The following is a 13,963-nucleotide window of genomic DNA, read 5'->3' as shown; positions in this document are numbered from 1 at the left end:
TAGTTTGTTCCTTTTTATTACTGAGTAGCAGATCATGGTATAGATGTACCATGGTTTTTTAAACCATTCACTCATTGAAGGACATCTAGGTTGTTTTAGTTTTTGGCAATTACAAATAAACATGTTATGAACATTTGCATGCAGATTTTTGTGTGAACATAAGTTTATCTCTCTGGGATGAATGTCCAGGAGTACAATTGCTGGATCATATGGCAAAACATGTTTAGTTTTATAAGAAACTGACAAACTTTTCCAGGGTGGCTGTATTATTTTACATATATATATGTATATGTGTGTGTGTATATATATATATATATATATATATATATACACATATATATACACACATATATATATATACAGTAAGTCCCCTACATATGAACCTTCAAGTTGTGAACTTTCAAAGATGTGAACGTGCTACTACCCAGACATCACTGGATCATTTTGTCAAGAGGGTAGATAGAATTGAATCCAGCAAGGAACCAGAACCTGTGCCATCAACGTCAGGCATGAGTGAAATTGCAACTTGCCCTCCATCTACTACTGCTGATGATCCTTCAGCTCTACCATCTCCCACCTCCTCCCCCTCCTCCAGTCAGTAACTCTTCTTGCCTGTTCACTCGATGCCAGCCCCTGTGTGCCAGTTGTACTGTACCTTTCAAGGTAATGTACTGTAGGATTAAAAATGTTTTCTTTATTTTTTTTGTTTACTTTTTATGTGTTATTTGTGTGAAAAGTATTATAAACTTATTATAGTACAGTATTATATAGCCAATTGTGTTAGTTGGGTACCTAGGCTAACTTTGTTGGACTTACAACCAAATTGGACTTGCGAACATGCTCTTGGAACAGAACTCATTCGTATGTAGGGGGCTTACTGTACTATATATGTAAATATATAATGTATAATACCAATAATTAAAAGATTAACAACCACAAGGAATTAGCAAAGGGCAAGAACAGGTAGTTCACAGAGAAATAAGTACAATGGCTCTTTAACATGAAAATGTACCTAACCTTACTCATAATATGAAATATAAAAACTAAAATTATGGTAGATACCATTTTTTCACCTACCAAACTTGCCAAGGACAAAAAGTTTGAGAACACGTTCAGTGTTTGGGGAAACAGATAAATTCGTACATTATTGATGGGGATATAAGCTAATAAAGCTTTATGAAGAACAACTTGACAATATTTTTGGAAAATTTTAATGCCAATACCCTTTGATTCAGCAATTCTACCTCTAGGAAACTTTTCAATAGATATAGTTATATATGTGTGAAATTTATCAATTCACTCAACAAGTATTTATGTGCCAGAATCTGTTCTAGCTGCTTGGGATACATTGTGAATAAAACAAAGATCCCTGCCTTTGTGGAGGTTATATTCTAGTAAGGGGAGATAGACAATATATAATAAACACAGTAAATAAGTGATAAAATATATAGAAAATGATAGGTGCTCTGGGAAAACAGAGCAGGATAAAGGAGATTGGGTGTGCTGGAGGTGGATATGGTTTGCAATTTTATTTTTTTCTTCCAGTTTTACTGAGATATAATTGACATACAGCACTGTATAAGTTTAAGGTGTACAGCATCATGATTTAATTAACATGCATCATGAATTTATGACCACAGTAAGTTTAGTGAACATCCATCATTTCATACAGATACAAAATTAAAGAAATAGCAAAAAAACTTTTTTCCTTGTGATGAGAACTCTTAGGATTTACTCTCTTAACAGCTTTCATATATAACATCAGCAGTGTTCATTCTATTTATCCCTAGTACTTATTTATCTTATAAATGGAATTTTTTACCTTTTGACCACCTCCATCCAATTCCCCTTCCCACCCCCACCTCTGATAAACACATATCTGACATCTTTTATATGAGTTTGTTTTTGAGGTATAATTGACCTACAATACTATGTTAGTTCCTGTTACACAACATACTGATTTGATATTTATATACATTTCAAACTGATCACCAAGATAAGTCTAATTATAATATGTCACCATACAAAGCTATTACATATTTATTGACAGTATTCTTCACAGTGTACATTTCATACTCATGACTCATGTATTTTGCAACTGAAAGTTTGTACCTCTTAATCTCCCTCACCTATTTCTTTCCTTCTCCCGACCTCCTCCCCTCTGGTAACCACCTGTTTTTTTCCTCTGTATCTATGAGTCTGTTTCTGTTTTGTTATATTTTTCATTTGTTTTATATTTTTAGGTTCCACATAGAAGTAAAGTCATACAGTATTTGTCTTTCTCTGTCTGACTTATTTCAACTTAGCGTAATACTCTAGGTCCATCCATGTAGTCACAAATGACAAGATTTTGTTTTTATTGTTGAGTAATATTCCATTTTATATACATATATATATATATATATATATGTACTGGCAGCATATGTAAGGGTTTTTGTATCCATTCAGCCACCCTGTTCCTTTTGATTGGAGCATTTAGTCCATTTACGTTTAAAGTGATTATTGATAGGTGTGTACTTATTGCCATTTTGTTAATTGTTTGGGGGTTGTTTTTGTAGTTCTTTTTTTCCTTCTTCTTTCATTGTCTTCCCTTATGATTTGATGGCTATCTTTAGTGTTACATTTGGATTCATTTCTCTTTTTTGTGTGTGTATTTATTATAGATTTTTGGTTTGTGGTTACCATGGGGTTTATGTATAGCAATCTCTCTCTCTCTATATATATATATATATGATTATATATACATATATATACATACATATATGATTATTTTAAGTTGTCAACCTCTTAAGTTCACATGCATTTTAACGACCCTGCTTTTTTACTCCCCTCCTCCCTTGTTTACTGTTTTTGACATCATATTTTACATCTTTTTGTTTTGTGTGTCTCTGAACTACCTATTGTGGATACAGGTGATTTTCCTCCTTTTATCTTTTTTTTTTTTGCGGTACACAGGCCTCTCACTGTTGTGGCCTCTCCCATTGCGGAGCACAGGCTCCGGACACGCAGGCTCAGCGGCCATGGCTCACGGGCCTAGCCTCTCTGCGGCATGTGGGATCTTCCCGGACCGGGGCATGAACCTGTCCCCTGCATTGGCAGGTGGACTCTCAACCACTGCGCCACCAGGGAAGCCCTCCTTTTATCTTTTAACCTTCCTACTAGCTTTATACACAGTTGATTCACTTCCCTTACTGTATGTTTGCTTTTACCAGTGAGACTTTCCCTTTCATAATTTTCATGTTTCTAGTTATGGCCTTTTTTTTTCACTTACAGAAGTCCCTTTAACATTTGTAAAACTGGTTTGGTGGTGTTGAACTTGTCTGTAAAATTTTTGGTCTTTCCATTAAATCTGAATGAAAGTCTTGCTGAGTGAAGTATTCATGGTTGTAGGTTTTTCTTTTCCATCACTTTAAATATATTGTGCCACTCCCTTCTGGTATGCAGTGTTTCTGCTGAAAAGTCAGCTGACAGTGTTCTAGGAGTTCCCTTGATGTAACTTGTTGCTTTTCCCTTGCTGCTTTTAATATTCTCTCTTTATCTAGTTTTTGCCATTTTAATTACAGTGTGTCTTGATGTGATCCTCTTTGGGTTGATCCTGTTTGGGAATCTCTGTGCTTCCTGGACCTGGATGTCTGTTTCCTTTCCAGGTTAGGGAACTTTTCAGCTCTTATGTCTTCGAGTATGTTCTCTGCCTCTCTCTCTCTCTCTTCTGCTTCTGGTACCCCTATAATGAAAATGTTAATGTGCTTTACATTGTCTCAGAAGTCTCTTAAACTGTCCTCATTTCTTTTTATTCTTTTTTTTTCTTTTTTCTGTTCAGCTTCAGTGATTTCCACTACTCTGTCTTCCAGTTTGCTGATCTGTTCCTTTGTGTCATCTAATCTACTGTTGATCCCTTCTAGCCTAATTTTTATTTCAGTTATTGTATTCTTCATCTCTGTTTTGTTCTTCTTTATATTTTCTAACTCTGCATTAAAAAATTCTAACTTCTCACTCTGTTCATCCATTTTTCTCCTGAGTTCTTTGAACATCTTTACGATCCTTACCTTGAACTCTTTATCAGGTAGATTGCTTACCTCCACTTCTCTTAGTTCTTCTGGAGTTTATCTTGTTACTTTGTTTGGAACATATTCCTTTGTCACCTCATTTGGCCTAATTTGCTGTTTTTATTTCTATGTATCGGTAAGTTGGTTATGTTTCCTGGCCTTGGAGAAGTGGCCTTTTGTAGGACATGTCCTGTGTGTCCCAGCAGCACACTCCCTTCTGGTCACCAGACTTAGGTGTGCCTCCTGTTTGGGCTGCGTGGGTCCTTCTGTTGTGGCAGGCTGACTACTTTGGGCAGTCTGGCAGATATGGCTGACCCTCTGGTTGGTTGGTTGCCAGGCCCTTCCTTATGTGGAAGTTGCCTGCAGCTGGTTGGCGGGGCTGGGTCATGAGGAGGTTGAAGATCTTTTTTGCCAGTCTTGTGGTCTTTTCCATCAATAGTTTCTCTGTAAATGGTTGTAACTTTGGTGTGCGCATGGGAGGAGGTAAGGTCAGGGTCTTTTTATTCTGCAATATTGGCCACTCCTGGGTTGCAATTTCAAATGTATGGTTGGAGTTAGCTTCACTGAGGTGACTTGAGAGCAACAACTTGAAGAAGATCCAGCAGAGATATTTAGTGATTACAGAATATTGTGCTTCCCTACATTTTCCAGACCCCTGCAATTAGGTAGGGCCCTGTGACTAGTTTTGATCAATAAGCTGTAATTGGAAATGATTTGGGCAGAAATATTTGAGAGTTGGTACATGACACCCTCTTTTCTTCCCTGCTGTGGCAACTGCAGAAGCCTCATATGACGATAGCAGAGCCCTAAGATGGAAGAAGCCCAACTATTTGGCTACCACTTGAAAGAATACCATCCTTATGAATAGTCTACATAGGAATTTTATGTGTTTAAACCACTGAGATTTTGAGGTTTGTTTGTAGTTGCAGTCTAGCCAAGCCTCACAAATTCAGGAGGTAAGGGAGTTAGCCATGTGGATATCTGGGGGAAGGGCATTTTAGGCAAAGGGAACAGCCAGAGCAAAGGCTCCAAGACAGGAGAATGCCTAGATGGTCTAGCAATTTATGTACAAGTTTATTTATGAATCATTGTTTCAGTAGCAGAAGGTTGGAAAGAAGCTAAATGTTCTTTGATAGAGGACTTTTAAGTAATTATGGCACATCCTTTCAAGGAAATACTAAGCAGCTAATACTATAATGTAGCTTTGTAGCTAATTAACAATATAACAACATAATTTGTAACTAATATTACAAATAATTAAGTGGCCCTTTATTCAATGATATGTAATGATCTCCCAGCTGTGTAATTAAGTAAAAAATGCAAGACTAGAATAGTGTGAATAACATAACATGGTTTTAAACAAATGGTCTATTTATTTAAAAAATGTGTGTACACATCTGTATATGTTTATTTAAGAACAAGTTTATGAATGTTAGAAACTCATCTCCATGGAAATATTAAGATGTGTCGCATGCAAAGAGTGGAAGAGTGTCAAGGTTCTCAGCTGGGGGTGATTTTGCCTCCCCAAGGTCTGGAGACATTTTTGGTTGTCGTGAGAGATGCTACTGGCATTTAGTGGGTAGGAGCCAGGGATGCTGCTAACATCTTACAATGCACAAGGACAACCCCCATAACAAAGAATTATCTACCCCCCAAAATCAATGATGCTGAGGTTTAAGGGACCTTGAGTAAAAGGCTTCAACTGGGCTACTCGGAAATGGTGAAATGTATTAGTGTGTATTACCAATGCTTCAAAACGTCTACATTTTCATCTGTAGCGTATGAGCTAAGGTCTTCATAAGAGCCAGCTGCTGGGCAAAGAACAATTGAACAAGAAATTCTCTTCAGCTTAAATTCTCTTTTAACCAATCCTTTTTTTTTTTTTGGCTGGTTAGAAAAAAAAAAAAATGACTTTCTATTTTCTACCAAAAGCTCCATCTGTATTTGAATATACTCTTATGGTTATAACAAATAATGTGCTTCAACAAATGGAAAAAGCATCATAAATGGCAACAGATGTAGCTTAGTGCTGACTTTAGATGGTGGCAAGCTCTCCTATAGGACAAGTGATCCTGCCTTCTTCCCACTCAGAGCCATCAAACACAGTGCTTACAAATTAGAAAGTAATGGCCATTGCTTTGCTTGTTATGATCAACCAGAAAAACAGGCTTCGGCTTATTGGATCTATTATTGAGCCCTAATTAACTGTGGTGTTTGGACATTTTGAGGCCTATGGTAAGATAAATAATATTTATGGTTTCTTCAATGTATCAAATCATTGTTTATGAAATACAGTGTAGGATAAAATACTCGCCTTTCTCAGAGTTTAGACCACAGAGTGACCAGGCACTCATTCTAGGGTTGTGATTGAAACACTGGAGCCCAGCATGGGTAATCTTCACGTAGACACTCTAACCACACATGTCACAGTGCTCAGCAGCGTCTCAGGCCCACGCAGACTCCTCGACGGGTCCTTAACCAATGTCCTTAACATCTCCATGTGAGCTTTGGGTGGAATTGAGGAAGGGTAGCATTAAATACACTGAGTAATCTGAAAATGAAGGGTGGGGGAATGAAAAACAAGTTCAGTTGGGTTCAAAGAAAATTTCTGAGAATGTCAGCATTTTCCATTTTGGAGAAAAAAAGATGTCTTTAAAAACTTTTCTGTAGGAGAACTTGCTAGAATCTCGTCAGTGCATATATGAACTGAAATAGTATGGAGAAAAAAGTAAACAGAAAAGTAAAGTCTTAAAGACCCAAAATAAAATACTAGGATAATATCAGTGACGACAAATAGACCTCAGTTTCCTTATCTGTAAAACAGGGAGAAACAATTTGAAATTCTTGGAGCCAGAGGAAGTTTCAGAGTTCAAAGTGTTTAGTATTTTAGAAAAGTAAAAATAAACATGTTATTTATTGTCTGGAATCCTGAGAGAGGTTTGGGACACTATCCCCTAATGAAATACACTAATATTTCTGTGGTGAAATGTGCATCAAATGGGTTAAATAAAGACTATAAGCTGCCTCACGTTGGGTCAAGTCAGCTTTTGCTGCCAAGTAAATTTGCTCTAGACTTAACGAAAAAACTTTCAGTTTTCCGAACTTTTGGGTTTATGAATTACAAATGAGATGGAGTTTTAAAAATGCTATAATGGATAAACTGTATAAACTGTGTACAGTGCTCAGATACAGTAAGCATGAAACAACAATGACTATTGTTGTTATTAGTAGGTTGAGCCATATGAAAGTTTTGTTTTTATAGGTAAAAAATAATCAGATACTTTAATTATAATATTATTGTCACCATTGGAATTCTTTGGATTGATATATATTTGGCTCTATTACTATTCCATTTCTTTTCTTTCCTTCCTTTACATACCTTTCCCTCACCCTCTCCCTCCCTCATGCCCCCTTCCTTAAAATCCTTGCGTATAAAATGTGATGTGAGTAGTCATCTTTGGTTGGGTTACTAAACAGGCTCTTTAAGCTTCATCTACTTGTATAGGGGTAGAAGGCGTGCTTAAAGAAGACAAAAACCAAGACCAAAACAAAAACAGTAAAACAGGCAGCAGGCATTTTACTTGTCTTAGATTTCCATGCCCTTCTTTCTCAGCAAGCCCTAAGTGAATTAACCACAGTGATTCTGATGACCAGCATTTCCAGAGCTGGTAGTCTGGGCTGAGTCAGAGAGATTTGAGTTGCATCAGCACAGAGTCCAGGCCAAAGTCATGGTGAACTGGCATGAAAAAAAAAAACAACACAACACAAACACAGAGCAGCCAGCTGCCAACCACCTCAAAATTGTACCTAAATGACCTGCTGTTCATAACTCCATTTCTCTGCATTCCTTTCTGACTGTAGACCTCGGCCACTCAGATCATTTTCAATCTTAAATAATGTTATGGACCATCCACACGAGCAGAAAAGCCAACAAACTCAACAAACTACACTCTGTTTACAAGTTCATTTCCAAGGCTGGTTATTTATTTGTTTGATTAAGAATTTCTATATCCTTAAGAGGACCTTAGTAATTGAAAGCTGCTTTTATTTTACTAATATGTAAATACTCCTGAGTTTTATAGTAGGAGTCTTGTCAAATATTTTCATGGTAATTCCTCTGATGAAGATAGAAGATCTTAATTAACCAAATAATTTATTATGAATATAAAGGCATAGAAAAATGGAATAAATATTATTGTTAATTGTTCTTTCCTTCTGGAAGATTGTTTGCTCTGTAGCAGTAATTCTTAAACTGGGTTTAAGAATTAAACCATGGTTAACTGGTATTAGTAGGTATTTTGGGAAAAAGAAAAAGGATTCTGTGCTCAAATAACTTTGGGAGACTTTGCTTTGAACAAAATCAAGCAGGTGTTATTACTGTAGAAACCATCATAGCTTTATTATTTTTTAAAAGTTTTATTTGGCCGTGCCCCACGACTTGCAGGCTCTTAGCTCCCTGACCAGGGATCAAACCTGGGGCCCCTGCAGTGGAATCATGGAGTCCTAACCACTGGACCCCCAGGGAATTCCCCCATCATAACTTTTAATATACTAGTTTACATTATGAATCTCCAAGAGGGGACTGAGTTTGTAGGAACTCCTAAGGCTGTTTGCACATGAAAACTTTCCTTTTGCCAACAAACTTAATATCTTGTGGGACACCAGTGTTGCAGGCAGTACAGTGTCTGAAATATTGTCACTGGCCTATACTGGTAGGTCAGTTTTGATGCCTTGATACCCACAGATTTAACTGAGCAGTTAATAAGCCACTGATCATAAGCAGCCATAATTTGACCTTTCACGTCCTCATGGCTGTTTGGAGTAGAAGTGGACACCTGATCCCAGGTGTCTGGGACTGGCCAGAACAGAGAAGCATGAAAAAGGCCAGACACTTAGTAAACATATAAAGAGGCTGCCATGAGAGAATAGGGTTCTTGAGGGCCCCTGAGTAAATCATAGACATGCATAGGTAGAAGTTTTGAGAAAGAGGCAGGAAAGATATGCAGAGTGGTGGGTGAGATGGTTGATGGGCTGTGTCAAGAGCTGTGGAAACAGAGACAGGGCATGTGAGTCACCAATGAGGAGGTAAATTTTGACTACCTGCCCTGGAGTGGCAAGGAGGTAACCTCATCCCTAGAGCAACTTGGGACCTTCCCATTGCTTTTGCCAGACTGGGACGTGCCCCTTCCTGGGTTCCTCAAGATAGTCTTGTACTTGTTTCCAGTGCCTTCCGGTTATTAACTTTCTCATTATCCAATACATTCTCATAAGAAATTCCATCATAATTTGAAGTAAACTGAGAACTCTGCACCTTCCAACTTAAAAAAGTCCGATGAGCACTTCTGGTGTATTCCAAAGGCTACTTTTTTCCTATTAAAAATACTTTTTTTTTCTTGCAGCAAAATTGATGCATAGAAAAATTAAAAGCTCAATAAAGTGCAAAGCAGACAATAAAAATTACCTACAATTCCCCCCAACCTGGATAATCATTGTTAAATTTTAATGTATATCAGTGTAGCACTCTCTTTCTCTTTCTAATTACAAAAGCGGGAGCACTCTGTTTATGCGATTTTGTGTTTTTTTCACTTAACTGTTGTAAATATCTTTTCCTTTTTGTCACAACATATTTAATGGTCAAACCATATTCTATTGTGTGTACAATTAATCACCAATGTTGGACATTTGGGGTGTTTATTTTTTCACTACTATGAACACTTCTGTGATCAATAACTTTGTAGCTAAATGTTTGCACATGTATGTGATTATCTCTCTGATAAAGTCTTAAAAGTGGAGTTACTGGATCAAAGTGTAAGCACAGTTTTAAGGATTTTAATTCTTAGGGACAAATTACCCTCCAGAAAATCTGTGCTAATTTACACATCAAATCCAGCAGTCTCAGACAGTCAAGCACTCTTTTCTGTGGCTTCTCTCTGGGAGCTTTTCACTGCTTCTGCATCGATATTGCTTGTCCTAAACTTGCAGCTCTGGCTCTGGCCACTTTGTCTCAGAACACTACCCCAATCTTCTCTTTCTTTTTCTGCCACTGGCTCTCCCTCGATCAAATTGCCTATTGAGCAGTAGAGGAGAAAAGTGAACCCAAGTTTTTTTTGCACCCCATCCAGCCTGGGGGAGGCAGCAGTAGCAGCAAATTAAACTCAAGCCTTACAAGATTTGCTTTCCACTGGGAAATGAAAGACCCACAAGGTTCAAGGAGCCCATTAGTGGCAAGAAAATTAAGAGCATAAACCCAAAAAATGCCCACAGCTTGCAGCTTGGTATTACATGGTTGCTTATGGTTCATATAATCCCTCATTTCTGAAATGTGTTTAAAGACAATGACAACTCCGATTGTGTTCCTGATATTCTACCTAGCACCAACCACCTGTGGCCCTAGCCAGCAATCAAAGAAGGTTGTGATAAATGCTACATGAGACAATAACAGGAATAAAAGCATCAGTGCTGATTTTTATTCTGCAACTTTTCTCTTAAGTGTTTAGGGAAACAGGGACTGACACACCTATTTATGGGCTGCAGGGTCTCTCCTACTTCCTGAGGAGCATTCTTATTTTTGCATGGCCTTCTTCCATACTGCATATCACCTCTTTCTCTTTATTCCCCCCGAACGCTACTAGTATAAGACTGTTGCATGAAGTAGATTTTTCTGAGGGTTTGGGGGGGTATTGCAGGGTAATTACAGTGGAGTTTGTCAAACTTGCAAGGTGTGGGGGAACATTCCCCACACGACTGTCCTCATTTCTGACACCAACTATAATTTCAGGGGGCTCCAGAAGGAGTCACAGTGTTACCAAACCAAACTTGGGTCCACTCGCCCATGCACAGTAAAGCCAATCTACTGACACCAGGTTGTGGTGAAGGAAAGTGCAGCTTTATTGTAAGGCACCAGACAAGGAGGACGGGTGGCTTGTACTCAAAAACCTCCAAACCCCCAAAAGGGTTTCAGCAAAGCATTTTTAAAAGCCAAGTGAGGGAGGATGGTTGCAGGAATGTAATCAGCTTGTGTACAATTCTCTGATTGGTTGATGTTGAGGTAATAGGGTGGTATCACAGGGGTTAACTTCAGTCCTTAGACCCCAGTAAGCCTGGGGGCTACATGCTTACTGTCATCAAGTAGTTAACGTCTTCCACTTGGTGCGGGTTTTCGCATTTGTAAAACAACTCAGGAAATGTGTATCAGATATCTGGGTACTTCAAAGAGGAGCTAAAGCAGAGGATATGGGGGAGGGTTCTGCCCTGAGAAGGCCCCATAGGGTCTTGCTCAGTTATAACAGAACCCATTGAAAGGAGAGGGATACAGGTTAACATCAGCCAAGGGAAGAGATGTATAGGGCAGAGTCCAGGAGGAGTCCCAAAGTCAAGCTTCCAACTGTCCTTTCCCTGTTGAGTCATGATGCTGTTACCTCCTCCTGACCACAGTGTGTGACAGTATGCAAAGTATTGCCCACCAGGGAATCCCACTTGAGCCTTTGGTGTCCAGACTTTTTATTGGTGCTCATTCACACACTGCTTGTGTGACTAACATTTTATTTTTATTTTTATTTAATTTTAACATCTTTATTGGAGTATAATTGCTTTACAATCGTGTGTTAGTTTCTGCTGTATAACAAAGTGAATCAGCTATACATATACATATATCCCCATAACTCCTCCCTCTTGTGTCTCCCTCCCACCCTCCCTATCCCACTCCTCTAGGTGGTCACAAAGCACTGAGCTGATCTCCCTGTGCTATGCGGCTGCTTCCCACTAGCTATCTATTTTACATTTGGTAGTGTATCTATGTCCTTGCCACTCTCTCACTTCATCCCAGCTTACCCTTACCCTTCCCTGTGTCCTCAAGTCCATTCTCTACATCTGCATGTGTGACTAACTTTTAGTCTGCAGACCTTCTCAGAGGTTCAAGCTAATACCTTTAGTCTCCAATTTCTCTGGACCTGGGAATTTATACATTTCCCAAAGCCTCCATTATAAATCACATTGTTAGACCATTCAGTGACCAGAGCCCCCTGAATGGCATTAAAGAACCCCACAAAGACACTCCTATCATGTAAAACATTCCAGGGGCCTACAGATCACCTCCTAGTAGCCAAGGGGCAAAAGCCAGATCTCTCTTTGGGTAAGGTTAATTCCTCACTACACAATTACATTAATGAGACATTTCTAGAAACCTACTGGTCAATCTTAAATCTCAGTGACTGGGACCACACCCCCTATTAATTATGTTTCTCAAGGTTCTCTCTTTCTCTAGACCTCTTAATGTCTCCCTTTTACCTCATTTCTGGATGTATATGCTGTTTTTGTCAGGGTGCCCTGAGAAATGTAAAGTTCTCTCTTTACTATGCAGAACAATCCATCTCTTTTGGATTTGCCCCAGTACAACCAGATTGAGCCCAGGAAGGCCTTCCTTGTCCTAAAAGGGCTTCAAGCAATGAAGGTATTTTCCTCAACAAAAGAACCATTTATTCTTGATTCATGCCACTCTTTGAGAAGGCAAATACTGAATGAAAGTAACCATCAGCCATAGATTTCTATACCCAGTTAAATTATCTTCACAAAAGAAGATAAAATAAAGATGATTTTAAACAAACAAAAGTTGAAAGACTTCACTACCAAAAGTCCCTTACTAAAGGGACTTTCAAAGGATGTACACTCAGGAAGAAGGGAAGTGGTCCCAGAAGGAACATCCAATATACCGGAGAAAAGTTGAGTAAACAAATAAACTAAAAGGTTAACAAGTGGGTTAATATTTTTTATTTTTTTCTGTAAGATTTATTTATTTATTTATTTTATAAATTTATTTATTTATGGCTTCATTGGGTCTTCATTGCTGCGTGTGGGCTTTCTCCAGTTGTGGCAGGCAGGGGCTACTCTTCGTTGCGGTATGTGGGCTTCTCATTCAGTGGCTTTTCTTGTTGCGGAGCACAGGCTCTAGGTGTGCAGGCTTCAGTAGTTGTGGTGCACGGGCTCAGTAGTTGTGGCTCGCGGGCTTAGTTGCCGGACCAGGGCTCGAACCCGTGCGGAGCACAGGCTCTAGGTGTGCAGGCTTCAGTAGTTGTGGTGCACGGGCTCAGTAGTTGTGGCTCGCGGGCTTAGTTGCTCTGTGGCATGTGGGATCTTCCTGGATCAGGGCTCGAACCGCTGTCCCCTGCATTAGCGGGCGGATTCTTAACCACTGCACCACCAGGGAAGTCCATGATTGCTTAAACTTTAAGTTCAAGAGAACTGGTCTGGATGGCAAGCTGTACTATGTAGTGTAGTTTAGTAAATGAACAAACAAGATCACAGAGATCAGCCTCTATTTAAAATTGATTGCTTTGGAGCTGGAAGAGCCCACAGAACTTTTCTATACCTGGTAGAAGAAATAGAGAATCAGGAAAGTACAACAGAGCTGCTGTGTTCTGACATAGAGAGGTGGGGCCGTTCAAGAGCTCTGACCAGATCTCCTGACTAGCAGAGGACTGTGGAGATTTTCAAACTTGCAAAGCTGACCTGTTCTTCTCCACCTCGTGCTTCTCCACTGGGGAACTTTTGTGAAGCCTCTTTTATTTTTTTATCTTTATTTTTTTACATTTTTTTCCACACTTTTATTGGAGTATAATTGTTTCACGGTGTTGTGTCAGTTTCTGCTGTACAACAAAGTGAATCAGCCATATGTATACATATATCCCCATATCCCCTCCCTCTTGAGCCTCCCTCCCACCCCCCCCATCCTATCCCTCTAGGCTGTCACAAAGCATTGAGTTGATCTCCCTGTTCTATGCAGCAGCTTCCCACTAGCCATCCATTTTACATTTGGTAGTGTATATATGTCAGTGCTACTCTCTCAATTCATCCCAGCTTCCCCTCCCCACCCGTGTCCTCAAGTCTTTCTTTACGTCTGCGTCTTTATTCCTGCTCTGCCA

Source organism: Physeter macrocephalus, chromosome 13 (assembly GCF_002837175.3).
Source record: "Physeter macrocephalus isolate SW-GA chromosome 13, ASM283717v5, whole genome shotgun sequence".
NCBI lineage: Eukaryota > Metazoa > Chordata > Mammalia > Artiodactyla > Physeteridae > Physeter > Physeter macrocephalus.
The sequence above is the reverse complement of the archived record's forward strand: the minus strand, read 5'-3'. Positions refer to the sequence as shown.